The sequence below is a fragment of the Chrysochloris asiatica genome, unplaced genomic scaffold, assembly GCF_000296735.1.
Source record: "Chrysochloris asiatica unplaced genomic scaffold, ChrAsi1.0 scaffold00334, whole genome shotgun sequence".
Taxonomy (NCBI): domain Eukaryota; kingdom Metazoa; phylum Chordata; class Mammalia; order Afrosoricida; family Chrysochloridae; genus Chrysochloris; species Chrysochloris asiatica.
The window spans coordinates 84,198-97,507 of NW_006408852.1; positions in this window are offsets into that span (position 1 = coordinate 84,198).

A 13,310-nucleotide genomic window follows, 5' to 3' on the forward strand; every position below is an offset into this window, starting at 1 on the left:
AAAAAAGTAGATCTTCCTGCCCCAGTCAAGTCTTTAAATGACTACAGACCTACCAATATCTTGACAACTACATTAGACAACCTGAGCTAAAACCACCCAAGTAACCTTAGTTTTGTTGTTGTTAGGGGCTGTACAGTTGGATCTAACTTATACCAAGCATGCACTGGTTTTCCAAGGAGCAACTGGTGAGCTTGAACCACTAACCTTGCAGTTAGGAATCCAGTGCTTACACTACAGCACCATACTAGTACCCTATATGTCTATGTGTTTATGTATATATATATCAATAACTGTGTTTAATTTATTATTTAAACTAAATCAAATCAAGATTCTCTTTTTTTCTCATTCTTTTTCTATTTTTATTACCTAAGATGATCTAGATTCAGCAGACAAGCATTTCGTTCACATCCTATATTTTACTGGTTTACCTAGCCTGCTTTTCACTATACTCAGCATCCAGTGAAGCCATGCCATCTACAGCTATGCCCATTGTGACTTCTGATCTCCAAACCTTTGCTGCACCTGCCTTAGTTACAACTCCAGTCCTTTCACAGTTTGCTAACTCTCTCAGCTTTTTAAAATACTTTTCTGAAGTTGAGAATTAGTGACCATTAGCTATTTTCCATGCACCAAGTCAGAATATTCAAGATTTTTCATATAGAAACTCTTCGTTTGGGCTTTTTTGTATACAACACTTAGAAACTGGGGTATATGTAAAAAAAATTCATAGCCCTACAGTCTTGTTAACTCTACCCTGGAAAGACAATTGTTGTTGTTGTTAAGTGAAATTGAGTGAGTTCCAACTCATAGTGAATCTGTATAGGGTTTCCAAAGTCCAGTAAGTCTCTTCTAATGGGGGACCTACAAATGTCTTTTTCTAGGGTATTAATGCTAAAAGGAACCCTGGTGTGGTGTTGTGCAATAAGCATTGGACCCCTAACCACAAGGTTAGTGGTTCAAACTCACCAACTGCTCCTTGGAAACTCTATACAGGGATGCTATGAATCAGAACCAACTCGGTGGCATTTAAAAACAACAATGCTAGAAGAGGAGTCTCTGTGTGGTGTAAAAGATTTGAGTCCTACTTGTCAAAAGTTTTTGGTAGTTTAAATCTACCCAGAGGCACTTTGGAAGATAACCATAAAAACCATATGAAGCATGAAAAAAATAAAACAATTTTTGATAAATGAAACGAGAGTAAATTTCTATAATTTTATGAACTTGACCTATACTCATGGAGGTAGTAGCTCAAAATACTAACAGACAGCGAAGGAGTCTTCACATCAAGTATCAATGCTATCCCCTCTGTACAGAGGGTAGATAGGATGGGCAACTTATACATTGGCTACCTAAAATGAGAGGGTGATAAAGGCATGAAAGTGACTGGCTTACAAGGTTTCAAGAAGGAGTTTAGTTTAAGAGTGTGCAGTGGAAGAGAGAGTCCCTAGTGAATAGTTTTCATCTTGTCTAAATGGGTCTGGTGAAAAGAGGTGGGGATAAGATTCTTATGATTCAATAGTGAGTAATTGTTATCATGACTAATTGCAACTGTCACAATTGTAAAGGTAGAAATTTTGTAACAAAAACAAAGGAGTTGTTAATCTTACAGTCCAGAAACAGAGGACCCTAGGACCATCAAGGGAGAAGAACACAAGGAGAATGCAGGACCCTATCCAGAGAAACAGCAACACCAGAGATGGAGACAGTGATGGGGCCAAAGAGAAGGAGCAGCTGAGGACTCTAGGTTCATGGAAAGAGAGGAACTGAGTGCTGGCAGCCAGGAGGCACACTGGCAGAATGTGCCCTTTGGTGGTGTAAAATATTATATATGCCTAAGTATTTTAAAAAAAGAGTTTAAATGAATAGAAAGAAATACTGTTAACTGATGGTACATAGAAGGGATTATAATCATTATAATGAAACAAAGCATATGATTTGTTGAATGTAAAACTGATGGTCTGCCCTGAAAACTTTCACTCAATTCACAATAAAAACTTTAAAAATATATATATGAAACAATTTTGTTCTGCAAACATGGAGTTTATATGAGTCAGAACTGAATCTATAGCAACAATAATACTAAGACAAGTACAACTACAGCATTGCTTTCTGATGCCTATCTTCTGCCAGTTTATTGTATTTATATCATGATTGAAAGGAATGAGTTTTCAAAGGACTTACTCTATTCATGCTTTAAACTCTCTAAGTCTGCCAGGTGTTAACTTGTTGGAACCTAGGACTCTTAATGTTTGATCTGATGATTCTTATTTATCTAAGAAACCGATTTTAATTAACAATATAATATTCAGGATGGATGATATTTAAAGCTAACTCTTCTGCCTAAGAAACGGTGGTTGAGCACATGGCTGATAATCAAAAGACCGGGTGTTGAAACCCATCAAAGGCTGTGGGAGAAAAGTGTGACAGTTCCACCTTGTGCCCTAGGGTGACAATGAGTCAGAATCAACCAGATGGCAATGAGTTTAGTGTTTTTCTTCTGCCTGAATGGTGGCAGCAGCTAATAGGACAGGAAAGGATGGGGAAAGAATCTTTTCATATTCCAGTCATACAAACACACACAAAATGAGATAAAAAAGATACTAAAATATTTGTACTGGTTATCTTTGTGTTTATATATATTTTTCCATTTGGATGTTTTATAATGTTATCTCCACAATGATGTATTGCTTAAATGATATTTAAAAATAATTATTGATAATATTTCATTACTTTCTTATGATTTTTTCTGATACTCTCTTAGCCTCATTTTTATGATATTGTGAATGTTGATACATTAGAATGTTTGGCTCATTTCTCAACATCATTTCTCCCACCCTAGCCTCACCACTTGAATATATGCAAATATGGGTAAAACTTTAAATCTTCTCATTTACCTCTCCAGCATCACAGCATGTAATACATTCTCAGCAATTTTTTGTTTGTTTGTTTGTTTGTTTGTTTATTATTGTGAATTATGTGATAGTTTACATGGAAGAACATCAGATTTACATTCATCCTATCATATTTCATTTCATTGCAATGATTACAATCCCCTCCATGCATCACCAGACAACCAAAGGATACACCCCGCAAGCCTGCCCCTCCGGCCACCAGCACAACAAATTGTTTTTGAACCAACAAAATGAATTACGTGAACTATATTAGTCTTTGAACCTGAATTCTACCTGATACAATGCTTACTGAGAACTAAGTTTCTAGCCAAGTTTTTTGTTTTTATTTCATCAGTTCTCTACATTTAGTTCTCATATGGTCTTATTAATCAAGCAAAGCTTCCAATGATGCTGGAATTATTATTTGAAGGTTATGTAACCAAGATTCACCATGAAAAAAAAAAAAGCTACACACTGTTAAAAATCTCTGCTTCCTAACTCAACAGAACCTAGACATAAAAACATTTAGAAGGAAACTCTGTTTTTCTTTCTTGAAAGTATGTTTTTGCTTTTTGTAAAAATACTCTATTTCCTCAAGTCCCTAGAGTCTCTTGGACAATACCCAAGAGAGAATTTTTAAGTAACCATTGTGTTTCTTATTTGTTGACTGCCGTTGAGGTTTCCTCTTTAAATTCAAGGTAGCTAAGAACAGGTTTCTTCAAAGCAACAGGGACTTTGTTTATTTGAAAGGAGAATATCAAAGTTTAGTGTATTATGTTGATTGAAATAAGTAACAAAACTAATACATACTGAAAATAATAATGTTCAAATTTTCTGAATTCCCGTACAACATTGTCTTTTTTTCTACTAAAACTGATGTCTTTCTTATTTCTCTAAAAAAAAATAATAGAACTTGAACCAATCATTGGAGTAAGCTAAAATTCTTTCAAAGTTGGAATGTTTTAACTGGGTCATAATAGGTGGTTTATTATGCAAACATTTGTTCATCTGTCACACTTCAAATATAACTTATTTATCTAGGAACCTTTTAGAAGACATTTATTTTATTTGTTTTGTTTTGTTCTAAAATGTATTAATACTAAGAAAATGAAATATAAAGGATTTATAGTATTGTCAGTGATGATTTTTCAAAACTCTCATTAATATTTAGTGAAAGCTAATCTAGAAAAGAATGTTCATTAATAATCAGCGAAAGCTAGAACATGAGTTTATTGTGCAAAGGCTTATTTTGGCTAACTATTAAGATTGCTTATGTTGTAAAGACTCATGTTCTTTTCTTTCATTCTTTCCTTTTTTAAATGAGCAATGTAGCTCTTATTCCTCTCATTCCATATTTTATAGCTCACTTTTTTTTTCTTTTATTAAAAGACACCTGCCTCCCCTTCACTCATCTTTAAAAAGCAGAAATCAGTGAATAAGAGTCCAATTTTAAATTCAATCAGCACACAAGGCATTTGATGCAATGGATTCCATTTCAGTCAGTGTCTCTGTCTACATCCTCAATATGGGAGGAGTGAAGTACTGCTCAAGAGCTAAGCATTTACATGGAATAGCTAAAATTCAATTTGTCTGTCTAAGTATAGGATTTTAGACCCTATCATGGCCCTGGTGTTTTACTTTAACCCCTTCAGAACCTGATCTATGTTTCAAAGAATGTCTTTAGATGATATTTTAACTTCCCTTAGCTACAAATTTTAGATAACAAAGTGCTTTACAGAAAAAAACAAAATGAAGAACTGAAAATATATAAAACCTCTGCATGGCTCTTGCATATGAAAGTATGCAGTGAGCTTTACGTCATAAAAATGGTATGCAGGCCATTTTTGTGACATGTAAAGGGAGAATCAAACTCAAAATCAGCCCAAGGTTGATTAATTCCTATGGAGAGGAGGTCAGACATGCTTCTATTCTATGACATTTTTACCCTATTCTCCCTATTCTGATATCAATCATCCCTCTCACAGCACTATTTGCTTCACATCTAGGTTCGATAATCTGTAGCAATGGTACACAGAACTCATAGACAATACTCACAACTATGGGTTTTTTTAGGAAAGTGAACAAGGTACAATTCACTATTAGAAACAGCTCTGGTTGCTGCAGTCTCCCAGTCTGGAAGACATCTGTACTGTAGGCATACCTCACTCTGATCTTTGGGTTCTCAGCCATGTGACCTCTCGACCTCTGGCCTACTCAGGCAAATGTTACATATCTCCTTTAACCAGTATGTAAATGTCTAAAAAGCACACTTTTCAAGTCAATTTCCTGCTGGTAGGCACTCAGCTTTACTTGATTCATGGGCCTAGATAGATGTCAACAGTTAACCTGTCTCTCTATGCTAGCGCTTCTGCCACCACCGCATCTGTTGTCACCAGTTTTCTAGGTAGGGATTTCATACATGCTCCTTCTTCTGAGATATTTCCCTTTAAACCTGGTGAGATAGCAACACTAACCAATCCCACCATTAGAGTCTTTACACCGTATTTGTATGGTCCCACCAAATTTTTTGGTCTTCTGTATATCAGCATTGGACTAAAAACCACAAAGTCAGCAGTTCAAACCTACCATCTTCTCCTTGGAAACCCTATACATGGTCATTATGTGTAAGAATAAACTTGATGGCACGTAACAACATATGGTGGAAATTAAGACTTTGGACAGAAAAGCCTTATCAAGTAAACTCAAGGTACCACACATGATAATATAATTTTAACACTGATGACTTCTAACATTAGTCTAATATTATTTCTTGAGTTTTTCAATGCTCTCTCAGTCTAACTCAGTTGAGTTACATAGTACTCACAAAATAAATTGGCTTTAAAAATAGATGCAGGCTCAGAGACGTAGAATTGACACATAAAGAGACACTGTATCTTCTATTCAAAATCATAAGTCTATGTTTTTCTCAATGAGACAGTACTTGTTTAGAAAATTTTTACGAAGTGAGTAGAAATAAAAACTTATCACTCAGGTATTATCCTGTCATATGTGGAAGAATATTCTCATTACTATGGAAGCAACATTTCCTAGTGCTCATATGGGAGTTCCAGAAAACTGGATTGCAGTCTTCTACATAAGTCTGTAAACCATGTCAGCACCTGCCTTCTGTGTTCCCAGATATTTCTGAAGTCAGTTCATAGAGAAGCTCAACTGAATGCAACATGAAATAAAATACCAGGCCTCTTTTAGAGATCCATCTGGGTCATTATTTAAATTTAAAGGAATATCAAATAAAATCCTGACTGTTACATTTCACCATGCACTTTTTGATTTTCTAGTGCTCAGTGTCAACCTAGAAACTTATTTTTAGAATTCAATAGCGACGGTTATGGTACTAGTTGTGTGCCAGGGAGTCGGTTCCAACTTATAGCAACCCTGCATAGGGTTTCTAAGGCTGTAAATCTTTACTGGAGAAGATAACTGCATCTTTCTCCTGCTGACTGACTGGTAGAGTCATACTACTGACCTTGAGGTTAGTAGGCTGGCTCATTAAGGGAGAAAAAGTTTTACTGGCATATATTTATTAAACATTGAGGGTAAGTTCCTTAAGATACGAATGGTAGTGGTGGTGGTGAAGGTGGTTGTGTGCCACTGAGTCAGTTCTCATAGTGACCCTGAATAGGGTTTCCAAGTTTGTAATCATTACAGAAGCTGAAAGTCTTATCTTTCTCTCATTGACTGCCTGGTGATTCGAACTACTGACCTTGTGATTAGCAGTCCAGCTTATCATTATGCTACCAGGACTCTTTAAAAAACAAGTAGTTTGGGTATATTAAATAAAATATACATACATATATATGAGCAAAATGATTTTATAAAAGATGTTAATGAGTAATTATTGGATTTGGAAATTTTCATGTATCATATGCATTTTAAAAAATAATAAAAGAAATTCTTTAATAGCTGTAATTGAGCAAGGCATTAGTTTATAGTATTTAATAGTGTAAAGCTAAAATCATTAAATTTATTTGTAATAAAATAGTAGATCATAATAGAAGATAAGAGAGGACATTAATGAGCCAGCATTTAGCCACCCATTTTAGAATTATTTTTACCTTCTCATATTTTTTTCAAGATCATACTGAATCCACTACCTGCAAGTCAATTCTGATTCACAATTACCCTGTAGGATAGAGTAGAACTTCCCCATAGGGTTTCCAATGTTTCAAATCTTTATAGAATCAGACTGTCATATTTTTCTCCCATGGAATGATTGGTGGGTTCAATGACCTTTTGGTTAACAGCTGAGCATGTTAACTACTGAGTCAACAGGGCTCCCTAGATGGTTTTAGAGATAAATTTCAAGAAGGAGATAGGGAATAACTGTTTAAAAATTTGAAACTATTCAAAAATATGAGAAAGAGGAATAAGATAGGTCTAAGAAAAACCCTCTGTTTTTATGCCCAATACCAGAATGTGGGAGCTGAACATGAAGCTGACATTGAATATTAGCATATATCCCGTTGATGTGTGTCATGGACTTGACTCCTTAGAGAACAATGTAGAACTGCACCACATAGTTTTCTAGGCTGTAATCTGTAAGGGAGTAGATCACCAGTGTTTTATCCACAGAGAAGTTTTGCATTTAAACTCTCAATCTTTCTGTTAGAAAACGAGTGCTTAACCATTGCACCAATGGGGTTTCTTAAATTATATACTTATGTACACATACACACTCACATGCATATTGATAAATCAAAATATTCTTGCAATTCATGTAATTTTTTTACTTCACATTTTTATTATGTGAAAGACCATTAAATTATTAATATATCCATCAACTTTCTTTATTAAAAGTGACTGATACCTATAAGGAAAAGAAAGAAAGAGATGAAGGAGAAAGTCTTGGCTTCAACAGCAAGCAGGTTTATTGAGAGTAAACCTGGGAGGGGGTTACTCTTAAGTCATCAAAGGAGTCCAAGAGCCCCTTTGTTCTCTTACAGACTGAGGTATTTAAGGCCGTGTGGTCTGGATACAGTTCTGGTGAGTTTACAATGGGCAGGGGGTATGGAGATTTGGGCAGGGATATGGACATTTTAAAATTGGGAAAGGTGTGCGACAAGGTTGTGTTCTTTCACCATACTTATTCATCCTGTATGCTGAGCAAATAATATGAGAAGCTGGGTTATATGAAGAAAAACATGGCATCAGGATTGGAGGAAGACTCATTAACAACCTGAGATATGCAGATGATACAACCTTGCTTGCTGAAAGTGAAGTGAACTTAAAACATTTACTGATGAAGAGCAAAGAGAACAGCATTAGATATGGGTTGCATCTCAATGTCAGGAAAACAAAAATCCTCACCACTGGACCAATAAACAACATTCTTATCAACAGAGAAAAGATTGAAGTTGTCAAGGACTTCATTCTTCTTGGATCAACTATCAACACTCATGTAAGCAGCAGTCAAGAGATCAGATGACATATTGCATTGGGCAAATCTGCTGCACAGGAACTTTTTAAAGTGTTGAGGAGCAGAGATGTCAGCTTGAGGACTAAGGTGCGCCTGACCCAAGTCATGGTATTTTCAATAACCTCATATGGATGAGAAAGCTGGACAGTGAATAAGGAAGATCATAGAAGAATTGATGCCTTTGAGTTGTGGTGTTGGAGGAGAATAGTAAAAGTGCCATGGATCAGCCAGGTGGCATCAGCCAGATGGCGTTAAGTGTGGCAGTGGTAGTGAGATTGGCCCAGGATCAGACATTGTTTCGTTCTGCTGTGCATGGGGTCACTATGCGTCGGTTCCAACTCGATGGCACCTGGCAACAACAACAACAATGGAGATTTTCCTGAAACCTGGAATTACCTGGGTGGAGGAGGGTCTCCAGGTGTAACAAAGACCCAAGCTTCCTGGGAGACTGGAAGCTCAAGCAGGACACCATTCAGTGTTAATTGGGAGTAGTTGCAATGCCATTCTGTTGATCATGTGCAAGGTCTTTCAATACTTTTATTTGTTAAACATTGTGTTGTACACACATGGAACCATCATGCCTCAATCTGAAAAAGACTTTTTGTATATTCTGAAACTAATTAACTGAATTGGTACTATTAAATGATAGGAAATGTGAGTCTTTTAGCACCTGGAAGGAAATTTTAACTAGACTTTATTGTTAAGAATAAAGTTACTTTATGTTTATTTGAGTATCCTGATATTACTATCTATATACATTTTTAACTACTTGAAAGCCATAATTTATTCCTTGAAATTTCATCAGTTATGAACTATTAAGTTTACTGTTAAGAGATATATAAAACATAATTTGTATAATATAATTCCTTACATTCTAGAATCTTGAGTTTTAAAGATGAAATTTATAAAATTACTAGTAAACCTCTTTTAAATATGGTAACATACATATAACAGCTCACCTATTTTTTTCTTAACAGGTCTAGGCTGCTAAACAGGTTTGCCACTAGATATTTCTGTAAAAGCATTCTTTATGTTTTAGTTATAGCTTCATCCCATACATGCAATCTTTTCAAGTCCCATAATTGTTTGAAGTAAGGTTTCACTTATTTAAAAAGTGGCATTGCCTAAGTCAGGTTGCAATTGATTAAAACTGGGCTCTAATTGAGTGCATTTGTTAATGTTTTCTATCTAAAATAATTGAGATATGGCCCTGTAAGCAGTGGACCATATGAACTATGTCCTATTATAAATAGAATGGAACTCATGTCACGGTTGCTTTTGGATAATTTGTGCAATTGTCTGTGAAGTGCTGCAAAACAATTTCTGTGAGTGACTGTTTTTGTCTTTTCATTCAAATAAGCTTCATAATAGGCTATTAAGCTTGTTTTCTGGAGATATGCATCAATAATTTATACAGCATTGCAGTTAAAACTGGCCTATAATTTTTTTTAAAGCAATACCCGAACATCTTTCTAAAAATTTAATTATGGAATAAATTCATAGAATGAGATAAATAAATAAATAAATAAATAAATAAATAAATAAATAAATAAATAATCTCTGTCCCAGAAGAGCTGATGCACATTTAGTTATATAAAGGTAAAGACTTAAAATACAAGAATAACTACTAAAAGGTCCACCAAAGGTTTTAGCACAAACAGTTAAAAATTATTATTTATTTTAACAAGACATTAAAGGTCCTTCAATTTTTTATATAATTGGGCTTATAGTATAGATATTATGAAATCTAATATTTCTCCACTCCCTAACAGAAATCTGCTATGTTGTGTGTTTAGAGATGATTTTAAGTTGGGGCTATGGAATTTCTTTAAGAATCTTTTTTTTTTTTTTTTATTATTAATTATCATCCATAGATCTGTATCAGAGGCATTGTTCAGTATGGTACATTGGCACTTCATATAAGGATGGCTCAGATTACCCTGAGGTTATCAATGTCCTCCAAAGATCCAGCTCCAAATTATTCTGAAAGCATCAGCAGTAAATATTTCACTATTGACCTGTGATAAAAGAGATTGTTGTTATTGAACAAAGTAATCAACTACATTAAAGTTTGAATTTTTCCTACAAACAATGAGGTGTCCTTAACTGCCTTTGACTGACTCAATTTTTAGGAATGACCATTGGGTCATCAATGAACGCATGTACTTTTTGACACAGTGACATGGACAAATTGTCTATTTTTTCACTCTGAGAATTTCTATTGTGTCAGGATGGATGCTTTTAGCAGTTAACTGACAGTCTCCACAAGCTCTGTATGCATTTTCTGATCAGCTAATATGGAGTTGTGCTTCCCAATGCCTCCCAGACAGATTCCACAGTTTCCTAACGAGATGCAAAAGTCACCATACAGAACCGTTAAAGGCTAAAAAGCTAGAGACAGGACAATATCACAGACATTGTCACAGAATAAAGCTTTCATCTTGCCATGAGCTTTTTTGTCTGAAGGTTTCAAGCATTGTGAGGCCTGGTGGCTTAAGTTCACAGAGGTTTAAGATAAACTTTTTTATGCATCACACATGAGACCTTTAATGTGAATCTGAAGTTAAAATATATTTAAAGCCTAAAAATAAAATTTTGCAACCGTTCACGCATATGTTTGGGGAAATGTCCACTGACTTTAATATGATTTAGCCCGAAATATACAGAACTGATAAATTATGTGGTTATTTTTCAATACATTTGTAAATACAATTTGATTACATTCAATTAACCTCCCTAACAATGATTTTTAAAAAAATTTTTATGCAGTGTAATATACTTAGTAATTGGAGTCTATTGAGCCCAGGTTGATTTTTAAAAGATGATTTCTTATTTTAATGAGAAGAAAATTCCGTCTCTTTTTCCACTTAATGTGAAATAAAGTGGTCATAGGCAGAGAAATGAAGCTAAAACTTTGATGGCTTTTCTTTTAAAATGTTATTTTATTTTAGGTGATTTCTCAGCAAATAGCCATTTTAGTCTCTTAACATAGCCGTCTACTTGATCATTCGAAGAAATTATACTAGCTAAATGTCATGTCAGGAATGAGGAAGACATTCAAATGAAACTTAGCCTACTAATAACCTTGTATACTCTCAAAGGAAGCAATTAACGCCCAGAACACACTTTCGGTGACTACTGGAGTGAACACAATCTTGATCAGTGTGTTGACAGACTCTGATTCATTATAAACTAACCTTCCTGAGAAAGTGGTCACAAGATGTGGTCACATGAGCTCTGAAACTACTTGGACTTCTTATGCAGATAGTTACCCAGCATGTGACCCTAAAACAAATTGCCCCTTCTTCCAGAAGGAAAACTGCCCTGAAATAGATTGCCCATTTATTCACCCACTCTCTAAACTGATGCGCACTGATTGAAAATTTCAGGGCATGACTTTTCCAGGAGCTGTCCTCTATCTTAATTTTAGCTGTCCAGAAAAAGACAGGACATCCATGGTTTCCCATCTCCTCTCTTAAAGTCCCAGAGAAACTGCTGTCATTGTGTTTCTTTCTGCTGGCCAGGCAGATATGAAGTTTCTTTCCACTGAGGTGGATGTAAAGGCAGCCACATGGGTCAGCAGGCAGATGGAGAAAAGGACTGGGGATAGTGAAACCTTGCATGCTTTTTAAAAAGACAGCACACTATGGGGTCACACATGTGGTGCTGGGTGATCTGACACTACAACACTGACAATTGTTGGAGAGAATTTGAAAGCTGGATGATTTCATAAAATTATTTTGGCTAGTTAAGTGTTTCTAGATTATTTTATAACAAAATTTGACATACTATATTTGCATCTTAACAGAAACTACTTTAAAGGCCTGACAAAATATAGTAATTCTAAATTAAGTTAATCAATACAATTTTTTAAAGACTCATTAATCAGAATTATGAGCCCCTTTGCTGAAATACAGGAAATCACTGGGTGGAAATAGTTTCATATTCTACTCAGTCTATGTGGTCTAACTATTTGAGGCAACATAAAGTTGCTTTAATGAATAGGTTAATAATGTAATCAACCCTTGGAAGTGGCACTTGATTTGTGGTTGGATCATCAATATTTCATCAGAATCACTCATATGTGGTTTTCAGGAGATACTCTAGGGACTCAGTCTAAGGATGTCATGCTTTTATGAATACAATTTAATATCAAAGACAACAGTTCTTTATGAACAAGACCAATCCATTATCCTTGATTGATGTGCCAACAGGAGGATCCTATAGTATACTCTTAGACTTAGGTAACTCTGGGAAGGTTTTAATGAATAGATGGAGAAGGCAATCAACCAGCCTCAGGTATCTAGTACCTAAGAGAATTGCATCTATGGTGTCCCAAATTCATGTATTTTTTCACTTGTGCAAGGAAAAGCATTGAAAAAAGGCTTTCACATAAAAATTTTCAGAATATAGATTTACAGCATAATACATATTATTAGTGTTATTGATAACTTTACAGTTATCATAACTGTAGATAATACAGTTATCATTACTGTATATAAACAGACAGATAATCTACAAGGTCAACATTTGGAATTCACTGAAAGGTGTTTTAAAAAATTAATTCTATCATTTTTTTTTTAGGAAAACAGTGTATCAAACAATTATATTAATCAACTCCTTGGACCCTGTTTTTTTGTTAGGATTCAAACAGAGAAATAGAACCAATAAGGTATAGATAGATAAGTAGATGAATGGATGGGCATATAGATGTCGTCCTCAGGTGCCATCGAGTCAGAACCAACTCATAGCAACCACATGCACAGCAGAACGAAACAATGTCTGATCCTGGGCCAACCTCACTACCGCTGCCACACTTGATGCCATCCATAACGCCTCTGGCTGATCCATCTCGTTGGGGGTCTTCCTCTTTTTCTTTGACCCTCCTTTTTACCCAGCATGACATTCTTCTCCAGTGACTGTTCCCTCCTGACAATATGTCCAAAGTATGAGAGACGAAGCTTAGCCATCCTGGCCTCCAA